Below are 15,841 nucleotides of genomic sequence, written 5' to 3'. Positions count from 1 at the left end.
GAAGGGCCTATCCGCTATTAGGGGTTTGCTGAAGCCCAGAGTGGTCAAGAAGCAAAGCAAGAAGGAAGGGCCACGGCCGGTACTAGAAGTGGTATGCCTCTCTCTCCAAGTCCAAAAGGGGACACAGAGGGTTGCTTTCCAGCTTCTTAGGTCAAGGAGCTTGAAGCCCAGCCCTTGCCTCTCTCTTGACATTTGGATACCCACACCGGGGTTTTCATCTAGCAGCACCACCACGCCTTGTCCCCATCGGCCCTCTGCTGGTCTCAGAATTGCACTGATCTCGGTGGGAGCGCCGGGCTGCTCCCTACTCTAGGGCCGGGCTACAGCCCACGTGCGCCCGCGGCTGCCGCGGTGACAGCTGGCCCCCCAGGGGCGGGGCGGGTGGAGAGCGGGGGTGGGGGTGGGCTCCGCGCCGCGCCGCCATTGGCTACGGGCCTCCACCTGGGGGCGGGGCTGCGCCGCCGGTGGCCCTGTCATTGGTCTCGCCGCAAATGGGGGCGTCTCCCGGTCCTGTCCGCCGCAAGGCGCAGAACCGCAGGCGCTCGCCGGGCTAAGCCTGCGCGGGGCCGCCTAGCTAGCTCACAGTTCGGCAGGCGGCCTCCGGGTCCTGACCACTGCGCCCGCGGCCCTGGGCGAGAACAGAGGCTAGACTCGAGGTTCGGCGGCCGGCGCTGCTCTCGGTAAGAAGGTAGGGGGAACGGGAGGGAAGGGGAGAGCGGGGTTCCAGGAAGAGCGGGCGGGGACCTTGGTAGCCGAGCCTGGACTCTGCTCCCTAGCTGGCGCCGGGGAGGGTCAGGTGCGGCGGCAGCATCTCCCGCCTCAGACCCTCCCCGGGGGGCGCCCAGAGAGCAGGTGGCGCTGCCCAGGGAAGCCGGTGTACCCCCATAGCTCTCTGAATCCATTAGAACGCAGTACCAAGGACGACCTCTTACTCCGCCCCCCAACCCCCAAATTCTTCAATTCTAAGCCTAGAAAATACCCAAACGTCGACATGGAGTGGGAGCGACGCGCCAGCAGTACCGCCTGCCACTGGGGTAGATCATCCCCAAACTTATCTTCCCACGATTTGGGCACCTAGCCTGTCACGTTCTTTCCCGGCGTTTCGCTGGGCGCACCCCACACCCCAGCCGGGTTCCCCTCCCTCCTTAACAACAGGAAGTTAAGTTGGGCCAAATGTCGGTGGCCTGGCCGCCTGCGGGCTGAGACTGGGTCTGAGACGGTGGCCCGAGGGGCCATGGAGCTGTCTTTTTCTGAACCTCGCTCCTTCAGCAGCAGGCACTCACCCCAGGCACCGGAGCACCCCCGCCGGGCTTGCCCGTGCGGACTGGCCCCGGGTAAAAGTGCCCGCTGACTTGACTTCCAGGCCGGGGCAGGTGGGGTTAATTTATCCTAGGCGAGCCTTTCGGCAGAACTGGGAACAGCCTTTGCTGGATGGGGAGGAGGCGTGTTGAAACCAGAATAAACGTGCGTCTCCTTCCACATTGTTTATTCTAAAGCCAAAGAGCTTTTATTTGGAGGCACATCGGGCCCTGCTGGGACCTTAAGCAGTGTGGAGACCTCTTTCGGTCAGTCTTGCCTGCTCACTACAGTCTTGGGTGGTGTCCCTGAAGGATGAAGTCCCAACCAGTTCCCTTCTGGGTGGACTGGTGGGAGAAGAAGTCAGCAGCTGGATGCCCCTTAGATGTTTGCTTGCCTGGGTGCTCTGGGACCAGGGTCCCCTGGGTCTCCAGATCAGATCTGTTCCTGTCCCTTGCCCAGGGGAAGGGGGCCCAAGGGGGGCTCAGGTCTCCAGGGCAGCCCCACATGATGCTGTGGAAGCTCTTATTGCAGTAAGAACTGGCCTTCAGATAGGGAGAAGATGTTTTATGAAGTGCCTACTGAGCGAGCTAGGCACCTAAGTCTTGGCTTGTGGCACTTTTGTGGCCAATTTCATAGTAATTTAAAACCTCTGAGAGGTTTGCCCTCCTCATTTTAGAGATGGGGAAACAGACTCAGGTAGGGTAAGTGCCAAAGGTCACATAGAAAGTGGCATAGCCAGGATTTGAAACAGACTGCCAAAGCTCGGGTCCAGTGCTCTCCCTGCTGGCCCATGGCTGTGAAGTGTGAGTGTGCTGTGTTGTAGACTCCTGGCCTCTGAAAAGATTCTATCCAAAGATCCTGAGGGTGCTTCTTATTTGTTTTTTTGATGTGGGCCATTTTTAAAGTCATTATTGAATTTGTTACAATATTGCTTTTTTTTTGTTTTATTTTTCTGGGCTACAAGGCATGTGGGATCTTAGCCCCCCAACCAGGGATCAGACCCACACCCCCTGCCTTGGAAGGCGAAGTCTTAACCACTGGACTGCCAGGGAACTCCCCTGGGTGCTTTTTTCTTTTTTTTTCAAGCAGAGCACTTGAACTGACCCAGGTTAGCCAAGTTGTTCAACCTGCAGACGCCTTGCCCACCCTGTCCTTCAAGGGTGATGGCAACTGTTGGTCATGTTGGGAGGGGGAGGGGTTGATTGTTGGCGTCTGGGTGGTATTTGAGGGGGAAGGCTGCCTCTGCCGCTGTTGACCTGAACCTACCACTGAGAGCTGACTTCTGTAATGATTTAGAGGGACTGTTATTTGCAATAATCTCTACTTTAGGACCGATTCTAATTTTATTTTTATTTTTTTTTAGGAGGGAGGGCAGATGTTGAGGTATACTAGCTGTGATTGTAAGGTGACTGAGATCCACAGTTGGAGTTTATGTTTATAAAAAATGAAATCACTGCCTCTTTCCTTCTTCAGGCCCAGGGCTGGCTTTCTGCTCATTCTTCTCTTCTGAAAGAAAATTGTGATTAGCCTAATACCAATTAGTTGCACCTTAGTATAAATCAGCTTATGAACTGAGGCTGGGTGTGGTTTGGTCATTGGAAGCCTATTCCCAGGAACTTTAAGGAGCACAGGAGCACTGAGTAATCCCTCTCTGCCTGTGATTGGGATCTGTCTCTCTTTTCTCCACCCACGTCCACACCCATCTGGGTGTGCCTCCAGTCCTGGGCCCTGTTCCTTTCACTCCCTACTACTGACGGGTAGAGGTCCTGCCTTCCTGGGGAGAGCCTTGTCTCTGCCAAGAGGAGCGGGGTTAGGTGCAAGAAGATTTGGGTTGAGCATTGTCAATCTTTGAGGCCTTTCCAGGGCTAGAGCGTCTCTGTTGCTTAAAGAACCAGAAAAGGGAACACTGTATATCATGCTGGATTTTTCATTCTTTATAATCATTTGATCCTCACAGTAGCCCTCTGAAGAAGTATGTAAGCTTATTCCCATTTTACAGATGAGGAAACTGAGGTTCTGGGACTTACCTCCAGTTACAAGCCTAGTGAGTGACCAAACTAGGACTCTGTTCTCCATCTGCATGAATGAGGTCTGCATGGTGAATTCAACACTGAGAGAAACAGGGAAAAACTGTGGCCATCCTCTGAACTTTGGAGGCTTGGTGTGTGCAGCCCTCTATTGTGCTTATGATTCCCCAGCTTATGTTGTAATTTTTTGTGAACATTTCTTTCCACCCCACTATGAAATGGCATTTAAGACGCTCATAAACATGGCATATTTATGGAGGTTCAGTGGTTAGGACTGGGCACTTCACTGCAAGGGCCTGAGTTCTATCCCTGGTTGGAAAACTAAGATCCCACAAACTGCACAGTGCAGTCCCCACCCCCACCTCAATGATTAACATTTTCAGGCACAAAAATAGAATAGTATAATGAGCCCCAAATACACATTATCCAGCTTCAGCAACCAAGATCATGCCAGGCTGGCTTCATCTCTCTCTCTCTCTTTTTTTCTTCCCTATTTTAAAAAGCAGGTTCTTTCATGACCACATCACTATCATTGCATGTAGCAGAATCAACAGGAACTCTTTGGTCTCGTCTGTATATATTCAGATGAAGTGACCTTCATCAGGAGTTTGTTCAAATCACGATCCAAACAAAGTCTGTGGGGTGCATTTGGTTGTTGGTCCTTTTACGCCTACTTTAGTCTGGAGCACCACCCCCTCTGCGGCACTTCTGCTTTTATCCAGCCATTACCCTCCATTTTTAAATCTCCCACTGGACAGCGAACCCTTTGATGCTGAGTCTGCTTTTGTGCTCTGTTGGATCCCCAGTGCTGTCTCTGGGATGGGGCAGGGGTGTGGTGAGCATCTGCCCAGTGATGTTGTAGCCACTCAGGAAATGCATATTGAATGAATGAATCCTGTGGTGGGTTTGTGTGACTGCCCGTGCATGTGTTTAGCTAAGAGGGTTTTTTTTTTAAAAAAAGATGACTTGCTCCAGTGTGGATATTTCCTCTGCAAGCATCAGCCTGTAAACATCCTGAAACAATAGGAGAACTATTTGCCGTGCTCTCTGGCGCTCTGGTTTGCAGTGTGGGGAGCCCAGGCAGCTGCCGAGGTGCCCTGATCAGCAGCTGGCCTCCCCAAATCACACATGGGGCTGACAGGGACTAAGGTCATTTCTGTCCAAGCTCTGAATACTGACTTATGCAGCCACAGGCATTACCACATTAGGAGTCAGGCATTTGGCCTTGGGCTGCCCAGAGAATGCTGTCCACCTCTCTCTGGGCAGTGCAAGATTCTTGCCTTGTGCCTTCGGGAGCCTTCTCTAGCTGGCCTCATACCTGGGCAAGGTGTGGGCTCTTCTCAAATCATTATCCACCTGCAACTGACAGACCGTGACAGAAAACATACACTTATAACCTTTCAGTGTCTGGCCTGAATTTATGGTGAAGAGATAGTATCACCATCGGCACCTTTGCAGGTGTCCTAATGAAGGAGACCAGAGGCTCAGTGAGAAGGATGAGGTGTGTTCCCTCCCCAGATAACATGCTTCACACCTGGATTCATTGTCAGATCTCTCCAAGGTGCTGGGCTCTCTGATAGCCATCTTCTGACCCACCCAGCAAAGATCCTTCTCTGCAAATAGCCCCTAAATGAGGAGGCCTTTTTCTTTTCCTCCTCGTCCTCCTTAAACATAAACAGGCTTTTCCACTAGCCATTAAGTATAAGAGAATGTTGTTTTTCTCTCTGTATGGTGGAGATAGAGTTAATTTTTTCCTATATATTATATTTCTCAACATTTTTCTAAAATTTTTATAATAAAATTGTTTTGTTCTGATAGAAAATCAAAATATTTGGGGATATTTTTCCTCTTAAAAAAGAGAACTTCCTTCAACTGATTTGTGTAGGTAAACAAGATTATACATGCATTCTGTCCAGTTTTATGTGTGGATAGGTTCCTATACCCATTGTGATTTTGATATTTGCCTATTTTTTGACATTATTTTAAAGAATTTATCTGTGTTTTTATTTACATTTTTTAATGTTTGGCCCCACCACATAATTTGCAGGATCTTAGTTCCTCAACCAGAGATGGAACCCAGACCCATACAGTGAAAGTGCCAACCACTGGGGAATTCCCATACCTAAGAAAGCTGGAGCTGTGGAGGCAGGAAGCTGCGGAATCCGTGCAGCCTGACCCTCTTTCCCATTGTACCACCTCACTTTCTTTCATGAGAATTTCATTCTGGTTTCCTCAGAATGAAGTCGTTCTCATGGTAAGCTCTTGATCTTGATTTTTTTAATTCAGGGAGTTGGCGATATCAAAGGAAGACAGAATAACATAGTGGGTTAAGAAAAAGGCAGGGCAAAGCTTCAGGCTCAGATGGCCCGTCTCATCCCCTTGGGAAAGTGCCTGATGGCCAGATGCCCCACTCACCTCACTTCGGGGGGCCCTGACCCCTCCCTCCACCATTTTCTGTTTTTCTCCATGCCACCTCCTCCAAGGTAGAAAGCACAGCTGCTCTGCGCTGATAAGGCTCCTCCTTCTCAAGCCCTGATCATCTGGTCTCTGAACTCAGAGTCAGTGGGGGTGATGGGGACATGGGCCTTCTAGTCACAAACAAACCTTCATCTCAGGGCTGGGTCACAGTGGAGTGTGATTTTTGAGATGCTTCCCTTTTCTGCCAGCTGTTGAGAAAATGTCCATCCCTGTGTCCCAGAGGAAGAGCCATTTGTGAATACCAGGTATGTTGGTGGTTGTTTAGTCACTAAGTCGTGTCTGACTCTTTTGAGGCCCCATGGACTGTAGCCTGCCAGGCTCCTCTGTCCGGGGGTTTCCCAGGCAAGAATACTGAAGTTGGTTGCCATTTCCTTCTCCAGGGGTTCTTCCCAACCCAGGGATCGAACCCACATCTCCTGCATTGCAGGTGGATTCTTTACCACTGGGCCACTAGGGAAGTCTGGTACTAGGTATTGTATTGTTTCTTAAATGCAATTGCTCTAAGTATTACTACAGTTTATCCCAGGAAAACCTGTGTCTCCCTGGTGGCTGGCAGTGAGTTGTGTGTGTTTGTGTGTGGATGGTGCGGTGTTTGTAGGGTTGGGATTTTAGTGTGTTCTGTACTTGTGCTGGTGTTTCTCTCCCCTGAGAGTCAGAGCAATCTCCCTGTCCCTCCGCACCTGACCCCCCCCTCTCCTGGAGGTGCCCAGAGACCTTGGTGCTCTTGTATTCCTTCCAAGGCTCGGTCAGCTTTCTCTTTGGGGAATACAGAGATCAAGGCAGGGACTTGTTTCCTGCTGGTTTGGGGCTCAGGTTTTCCCTTCCGTGCAGCAGAGGATGTCTAGTGCCTATGTCCTTTCTAAAGGCAATAAGGTAGGATAGCGAAGAGTCAGCTGGCGGCCCCTGATCCCTGAGCTGCTGCAACAGCAGGTTTAATGGAACATTTGCAGGCTGGAGCTCCTGACACACCCAGTGCAGAAACCCAACCAGCCCAGAGACAGAGCGGGAGTCTAAGAACATCTCGTCCTGCACCGTAGTATCAATGTGTTAAGATGCAGAAACTACTTCTTGGCTCTGGTGACTCTGAATGGTTGGCTTTGGCTACTGATCTGAGAACTGACTGTATATGGTGAAGAGTTGCAGGATCTCAGGGTTTAACTTGTGCCAGGGCCAGGAGAATGAAGTGTAGGGGAGGATGAAGAAGTGCCAGAGTCGCTTGGACGTTCTGATCACCAAGGAAAGCTGCTGGGGGCCTGGTAGAGCTGCTGAACCCTTCTGTTGGACAGTTTCATCTCAGGGGAGCAGCATGGGGGGTTGAGGTGTGGCCTGTGGAATTTACGGCTGCTGTAAAGTTGGGGTGCTGATGACTCTGCATATCAGGACAGCTGGGCTTTTGCACAATGGAATAGAAAGGTGATAACAGTCAGGAGCTCTCTTCTTGGAGGGGTGAGAAATCCAATAGTGGAAGAAAGGGACAGAATAGAGGATTAAATAGGGGAGTCAGGGAAGCCTCTCTCCAGACCCTCGAGAAGAGGATACAGTCAATCTGTTTCCTAAAGGGATGTCATGCGGGGCTCATGCAACTAGTTGCGGACTTGGAGACCAAGGGGTTCATGCTCAGAGAGCTTCTAGCCATCTGCCTGGGCTTGCAGCAAGTTACTGTTGTGAGGGAGGAAAGAAGCTTCTTCTGGATTCCAGGCTTGCTGCGACCAGGGGACCCAGGACTTCCTGCTTGGTCCAGGTCACTATCTCCAGCTTGGGCGTGTCTGTTACCTTGTACCTGACATCTTGGGCTCTCTTAAAAATGACTCACCCATGAGAATTCCCTGGTGGTCTAGTGGTTAGGACTCTGCGCTTTCATTGCCAAGGGCCCAGGGTCAATCCCTGGTGGGAGAACTAAGAGCCCACAAACTGCATGGTGCGGCCAAAAAAAAAAAAAGACTCACCCCTCCCCTACCACGTGCATGGATGATGGTACTCACCCTCCCCCGCCCCATGTATACACACACACACACACACACACACACACACACACACACCACACAAGTGATGTTACCACCTCCACACGCACATGCGTAGATGGTGGTACTCACCCAGCCTCCCCCCCACATACCTGGATACATGACATTCACCTCCCCCCACACAGATGAGGCTATTCACTCCACACATGATGGGTGCGTGGTAACATGTCCACTCAGGACAAAGAGAATTCAATGAAAAGCAGTCCCCTAGTCCTCAGTTCTCTTCCTCAGTGGCACTACTGTCCCCGGTCTCCTTGGCTCCTTCCAGATAGTCTAGGCATATATTTGTGCCTGTTTCCCTCTTCACTCCTCTCTCAGGCTGGAAAACCAAAGGACCCATGGGGCTGCCGAGACTCAGCAGTTATCTGAATTAGCCAGGCATGGCTTGACTCCTGCCCTTCTGCCCTGCTGTGTTGCCTCTCCCATTTAGGACCCTCTTTGGGCTGGATCTGTGGGTGCAGAGAGTCTGGGCACTCAGACACTCAGGGGCACTTTCTGGGTGCAGGTGACGGAGGCACAGACAAACAAATGTGCTAAGACAGACCTGGGCTTGAATCGGAGCCACGTGGCCTTGGGCATCAACGAACCCTAGTGTTTAAAAAAACCCTAGTCTGTAAAAAAAAAAAAAAAAAAAAGGAGTTATCACAGAAAACTCAGGGAATTGATGTAGAAATAAAATATTTGTGAAGTGCCTCACTTAGGTAGGCACTCAGAACTGTCAGTTCTTTTCCACTTGTAAGGAGTGACCCATTTTCAGAATGAATGACACTGGCATGGCATTCTCTGGATGACTTCCTGGAAATTTTCTTGGTGGATCCCTGAGCTTTTATTTCCCTGCAGATGGCAGCCGGTTCTCCATTTTCTGCCAAGTTGGGCTCTCCCCCACCACTGCTTCGTGCTGTGTCCTCCCCAGCCTCTGAACACCACCTCTTCCTCTGTCCTTCCATCCCCTCACCTCTCCCCTACTGTTGGTGAACAGGAGGCAGCAGGCGCCTGGAGAAAGCTCTGGGCTGTTTATGGCTGTTCTCTGGGGGTGTTTATGCTGTAATCTTCTTCAGAAGCTCCAGCAGATGTCTGTTTATTGCTGAAACTTCATCTTTATCTTCAGCATAAGAGAAGAAAGAGGCTATTTTTAAAGAACTTTAATTGGCAGGTCTGCACACCATGGCCTAGATTGCCTCCAAGTTTCATTCTTCATCACGCTCACTCTACCCATTTGAAACCCTTCAGATCCAGGCAGAGAGACCTTATATGTCCTGATTTTAGGGCAGCACTTACATTTGGCAGGCAGTGGTAATCTCTTAAAAAGGTAGGTCAGGGAAGCAAAGGCAATCAGCTGGCTGTCTTTCTGGGTTGGGACAAATGGAGTAAGAGAGAGTAGCATTTGTGTGTCCATAGAAACCAACATCTTCCCCCACTTCTGCCCCTTCCTGCTCCCTACGCTGAGAGGGGCCTGCCTGCTGCCTGCTGATTAGCTGGAAGATCTTTAGCCTTAGCTTTCCCTTTGGACTTAGGTGGGGCTCAAGGTAAGGGGGGAGTGGAAGCAGGTAGTTTCAAGTGATACTGACCTCTCAGGAGGGAGGACGAGCAGAGACTATGTCACAGAAACTTGAGATGTCAGATCGGAAGGGACCTCTGAGATCATCTAGTTCTCACTCCTGCCACCTTGTTGTTGTTGTTGTTGTTTTACCTATGGGGAAACTGAGGCTCAGAGGCTTCTTGTATTTTTGTTTGTTTAATTGAGTTTTTTTAGCTGTACTTTGCAGCATGTGGGATCTTAGTTCCCCAGCCAGGGAGGGAAACCACACCTCCTTCAGTGGAATCATGGAGTCTTAACCATTGAACTGTCAGGGAAGTATCAAGGGTTCCTGATACTGAGTGGAGGCTAGAATGTGTGGTTCCTGGCTCAAGGTCACCTAGCCAGGTTGGAGTCTCTTCTCCACCTTCATTTCTGTCAGGCTGTGAGCCTGTGACCAGGCTTGGGCAGCATGCTTGGATCTGGCCTTCCCTTTTGCAGCACCAAGCTGCACCTCCCCTTTCTAGCAGGTCTCTTGTGCTTTGAATTGGGGCTTCCTAGGTGGCACTAGTGGTAAAGATGCTGTCTGCCAATGCAGGAGACACAAGATAAGCGTTCAGTCTTTGGGTAGGGAAGATCCCTTGGAGGAGGGCATGGCGACCCACTCCAGTATTCTTGTCTGAAGAATCCCATGGACAAAGGAGCCCAGTGGGCTCCAGTCCAATGGGCTAGCAAAGAGTCAGACATGACTGAAACAGTTTAGCACCCTGGTAGCACTGGCTTACACAGTGCTTTGGTGCAACATCTTCCCTTATCAGAACTACTGCCCCCAGAGTTCTGGGGCCTAAAATTCCCACCTTTGTCTCCAGCCTTTGTCTCCAAAGGGCCTTTGTTAAAAATATAGAATTTAGTATACTGTATTGGCATTTTTCTTTCTGGCTTACTTCAGTCTGTATAATAGGCTCCAGTTTCAACATATATATGGAATTTAGAAAGATGGTAACGATAACCCTGTATGCGAGACAGCAAAAGAGACACAGATGTATAGAACGGTCTTTTGGACTCTGTGGGAGAGGGAGAGGGTGGGATGATTTGGGAGAATGGCATTGAAACATGTATAATATATGACACGAATTGCCAGTCCAGGTTCGATGCATGATACTGGATGCTTGGGGCTGGTACACTGAGACGACCCAGAGGGATGGTACAAGGAGGGAGGAGGGAGGGGGGTTCAGGATGGGGAACACGTGTATACCTGTGGCGGATTCATGTTGATGTATGGCAAAACCAATACAATATTGTAAAGTAATTAACCTCCAATTAAAATAAATTTATATTAAAAATATATAGAATTTAACTGGGAAGGATATTATGTTGATTAGTTTATCTCCAATTAACTGTCAGCTGAGAGCTAAACCTTGAGAGAATGGGGAATGAGTCAGCTAGAAGTAGGTGGAGGAGGGAATCAGAAAGGACTGGAAATAGGGTGCTGTCTGGGCTGGCATGGAGCATGGTGACCTACGCTCCTTAGAGCTTGGTGTTCAGCTGCCACGCTGAGGGGTACTGTGCTGAATGACAGAAGCAGAGCTTCCATCTAACATGTGGAGGAAGGTGCCTTAGACAAGCCCACAGATGCCCACGCATCAAGATAAAGAGTTTGGAATGTTGCATTAGACAGTCACAGTGTGAGGGAGTCAGGGGAGGCCTCCTGGAGGAGGTGGCAGTTGGTCATTGAGATGGGCCTTGAAAGATAGGATTTCCACAGGCAGAGGTGGGAAGAGGTAGAGCACAAAGAGATGTGGAAGCATAAGGGTGTGTTCAGGATGTCACGTGGTAGAAATGTGGGGGCTGCCTAGGGGAACTGTGGAAGCTGAGGCTGGAATCAGGCTAGCCTTGAGTACTGGTGAAAGAGGTGAGTATGGCCCTAACCCTGCAGGCAGCAGGAACCATTGGAGAGGGATGGTCAGAGTGCTCCTTCAGGCAGATCAGGTTGTGCAAGATAAGCTCATGTGAGAATCAGGGGTGGGGAATCTGTTAGGAGGTCTGCACTGCCCTCCATGTGCTGGACAGGTACTCTGACCAGAAGGCCGTGGGGGTTGGGGAACAGAAGGGTCAAGGGGTGCTTAAGGCTGGGCCCGACTAAGGCCTTGTCTGTGCTTTTGCCTCACCGTCTTCTGTGTGAAGGGGCTCAGTATGGGCAACCCCCATCTTTCAGTTGATCAGGAAGGCAGCCCATTTGGAATGCCTCGGTTAGGGTCTTAGAATATGGGACATCGATCACTTTCTGTGCCCCCGGTGTGCCTGCTCTGTGCTTCGGTGGCTCTATCTGCTGCAGAACAATAGTAATTGCCCTTACTTTTCACCACCTCACTACGGGAGGTCTCCTGCCTCAGGGTCAGCCTGAGGGGGATACATAGAGGAGTCATGGGTGCTGAGCCCCTGGAAGTGGGTACCCATGGATTAAGAGAAGGTGTTACGTGCCTGCACATGGCTAAGGCAGCAAAGCTGGACTGGGCAAGGACCTCCATGATCCCCTCCTCCTTCACTGGAATCATTTCTACAGATGTCACCTGCTCACGGAGCACTGTGGGTCATCATCAGAAATGGCTTGATTCTCCCCTTCTATGGTCTCATAAGCCCCTGACTGTCCCCTTCAGGTGGGTGCTGCTCTGGTATCTGGTGCCCACTTTGAGTTGATCTCCCCAGTGGAGGAGGAAGCCTGGGCCTGCTGGCCGGCCGGCCTGGGACTGGACTGGATGTCTCCAGGCAACTGGAACACATAGGGCGGGGAGTTGACTGACTCTCCCGCCCTCTGGACACCCTGGCCCTGGGAGGGGGCAAAAGCTGAGCTCAGCTTCTGTCCGCTCCAGTGTTAACCTGGCAGGTGGGAGGCATGGCAACCTGGTATGCTTACAGCTTTGACATTTGAGCAGAGCTGCTGGCACCTGTTCTCTGCCATAGACATCTCAGAAACACCGTTGCTTTATGTGTTGGAATAAATTGCTTCAGCAGCGAGCAAATGGCATGAGTTTTGTGCTTGTGGGAGCTTCTGATCGAGGGTGGGGATGGAACGCTGAGACAGCTTTCCTCTTTCTTTGTTCTCCTAGCATCTGTGCTGCCAATATGAGGCCAAGTTGGTTCATTCATTGATTGCTCAGCTGAGCACTCCATTCATTCTGCCAGTCAAAACTTTTGGAGGTCCCTCTATTGGAAGCATGTGTCACAGACTGACCATGGCTTTCAGAGTGGCAGTGACACCTTGGTGAAGCCACTGACTTTCTCTGAGTGTCAGGTTTCTCTTCTGTAAGATGGTGACAGTGCTTGTCTCACAGGGGGCCGTGAGGATTAACTGGGGCAGGGTATGCAGCACACCTGTCGCACGCCTGGCACAGAGCAGGCACGTAGGTGGCTCCCAGCTGGCCCACCGGAGCCGGCTATCACTGAGAACACAGTTGCAGGCCATGTTCCACTCTGCTTCAGATCCCCCTTTCAGTGCTGTTTCCTAAATGGCTTTTATCTCTAAGTGGTGACTTTTTAAGAGGATAACTGTGCTAAGCACGTAGGTGGGTAACAAAGAAAGATGGGTTGCCTTTCTCTTTGTGGTGAGTTTTCTCAGTCAGGCCTTGGGACCACAGGGCTGTCACATGGGTGCTTGGTTTCCCCAGTGTGGTCCAGCCTGGCTTTCCAGCCTGTGAGGTGACCCATTCTATCCCTGGACAGCACCCCCTATATCCCCTGCTGGCTCCCTATAGCTTCTGGCATCTGGGCCTAGTTCTTCCTCCTTGGAATCATAGAGAAGGATATTCTAGTCTCTCTTCCACTTGAAAGCTCTTCAAATACTTTTTTTTTCCCAATATTTATTTGGCTGTGTCAGGTCTTCATTGAGGCTAGAGGATTTTTTTTTTTCAGTTGTGGCACGTGCAGTCTTTTTTTAGTTGTTGCACACAGAATCTTTAGTGGCACATGAACTCTTGGTTGCAGCATGTGGGATCTAGTTTCCTGATCAGGGATTGAACCTGGGCCCCCTGCATTGTGATTGCAGAGTCTTAGCCATTGGACCATCAAGAAAGTCCCCAGACACCATCTTTTAAATCAAATCTGTGATATTGTTGATTGTAAGATATACCGTTCTCTTATGAACCTGCAAGAAATAGAAAGTAGTTCCAGTTAAACTGAAGAACAATACTTTGTCATTACTTAAAATGTTTATATTTACTGAAAGAATGCTCTTAGATTTTAGATATAAGCTTTTTGTCCATATCACTCTTGCATCCACATAAAAAGGAAAAGAAATATTACAGCATTTTGAAAACATCACTTTTGGACTCCAAATCTCTCAAATCACTTTTTGACTTGGAGTTATCAATATGTTCGTTGTTTTGGTTTTTTTTTTTTGACATATTATATTCTGGTGAAGTGGTGATGTATTTCTTAATTTCTATTGTCTTTGGAATTCTTTTTTCTAGGACTCACATTTCTTCCTCAAATGGTCCTTGAATGTTCTGGCTCTTGAAGTGTTGAGGGTTGCAGTTGTCCAGACATGTCACGGGGAATAATAGTCAAATTTCCATATGATAGTGGCAATGAGGCAATGACAACTATGCCACAGCTACACTCTGGCCTAGGGTATTAGATGCTTGGGTATTATAAGATAATTCTGCTCTCAGACATTCTGTAACTGAAAAAAATACACATCTCTTAATAATTAAAATATGATACTTAAAGACAGCCCTCTTGTCCTCTCCTGAGTTTTCTTCCAGATTTACAACCCTTGATGTGGGTTCGGGTGTTTTCCTGTGGTTCTTCTCTGAACAAACTCCATTTTTGTCTGTATCCTTCTAATACAGTGAGGTGAGTGCCCAGACCATCTATCATATTTATGGTGTGGTGTGACCACAGCAGAGGAAGGCAGGTATCCCCTCCCTAATTCAGGCCATTCTATTTCTTTTAATGCAGCCCAAGATTGCATCAGTTTTTCTGGCAACTACGTTACGTTTTTGACTCACTGACAATACTCCTGACAAAATCTTTTCTTTTTCTGGCTGTAGCACACAACTTATGGAATCTTAGTTCCCTAACCCAGAATCGAACCTGTACCCACGGCATAGTCCTAATCACTGGACCCCCATGGAATTCTCCTGACCAGATCTTTTTAACATGGGGTGTTGCTAAACTGCTTCTCCCCTGTCCTTAACATGTTCTTTAGAATTTAAGTGCAAGCCTCCTCCAATCTGATTCAGAACAAGCATTTCTGTTAAATTTCAGTGTGTTAAATTCTGTGCAGCCCTTTCTCGTGAGCTCTTTCAGGATCCTGTTTAATGTGCTTTCCCTAGCATCGTCCAAGTTGCCAGTAAAATGCTTATTAGCAGAGAACCCTCTGCTAGAGTCCTCCCCTCCTGACATGATCTTTCATCGGCTTGCTTGGGGACCCCTGCCTCAGTCCCTGCCTTTTGCTTTCCTGACCTCTAACCAGATGCCTTTTTGAATCTAGTTATGCTAAATCTATCGTAATTCTCCACCAACTGTCAAGAATCCTATCCCAGAAAGGCATGGACACTCCTTGACATCACATGCTCTCAGTTCCCAGAGGGCTCTGGGACTGCTTTCGGGTGTCCCCAGAGTGCCCCCACAGATGCAGTTCAGTGGTCTCACCTGCCAGAGTTTCCAATGCTCCAGGCCAACCAGGGGGTGGATGTCATTGAAAGTATCTAAATATCCTTTCCTAAAACTCCAGGCTTCCCCCACCCCCTACCCTTTCTCATCTCAGTGTTGGATCTTGACGTGTCAGTCTAAGGATAGCTCTCTTCAACAGGGGCCATCATGTGCCCAGAGTCGGAGCCAAAGTCCTGTTTCCCAGGGTCCCTTGATACCTCTGGACCTCTTGGCTCAAGATGACCACCAGTCCTTCCTGTGGTCTGGGCATGTTGTGCAGTCTCAGCTCGTCTCACTGTCCTCCTTTGGTTCATGGTCTGGGAGGAGGCTGTCTCAGGGGATTCTTTTGTTTCATATCCTTCTCCCAGTGATAGGACCTGGGCTTTTCAACAACTCACCTTGTCAAGGTTCCCAGTGCAACCACGTGCCTCTATTCTCACACTCACATGCCAGCACCGTGTGAAGGTTCTGTAAACACTAACTCACTTCATTCCTTTTTTTTGAAAAAAAGGTATTTATTTTATTTTTGGCTGTTCTGGATCTTTGTTGCTGCATATGGGCTTTTCCTAGTTGTGGCCAGTGGGTGGGGGGTACACTTGGTTGCCGTGTGCGGGCTTCTCATTGCGGTGGCTTCTCATTGCGGTATCTTCTCTTGCTGTGGAACACATGCTCTAGGGGGCACAGGTTTCAGTAGTTGCAGGGCGCGCGTGGGCTCAGTAGTTGCGGCTCCTGGGCTTAGTTGTTCCACAGCATGTGGGATCTTCCTGGTCCAGGGATCGAACCTGAGTCTCCTGCATTGGCAGGCAGATTTTTTAACTGCCGAGCCACCAGGGAAGCCCTCACTTCAT

General features: G+C 49.6%; 1 protein-coding gene across 3 annotated transcripts in view; it reads left to right on the top strand.

Moving 5' to 3' along the window:
* Window positions 1-552: 552 nt before the first annotated feature.
* MICAL2 (microtubule associated monooxygenase, calponin and LIM domain containing 2) overlaps window positions 553-15,841 on the top strand; it is a 154,734-nt gene continuing 139,445 nt past the window's right edge. For all 3 annotated transcript variants that reach the window (XM_052653388.1, XM_052653387.1, XM_052653386.1), the window contains exon 1: window positions 553-680. The gene's annotated coding sequence lies outside the window, so the exon portion shown is untranslated. The remainder of the gene's footprint in view (window positions 681-15,841) is intronic.

This window comes from Budorcas taxicolor, chromosome 15 (genome assembly GCF_023091745.1).
Source record: "Budorcas taxicolor isolate Tak-1 chromosome 15, Takin1.1, whole genome shotgun sequence".
NCBI classification, from domain to species: Eukaryota; Metazoa; Chordata; class Mammalia; order Artiodactyla; family Bovidae; genus Budorcas; species Budorcas taxicolor.
Note: the sequence above shows the minus strand (reverse complement) of the source record. Positions and strands in the feature narration are given on the sequence as shown.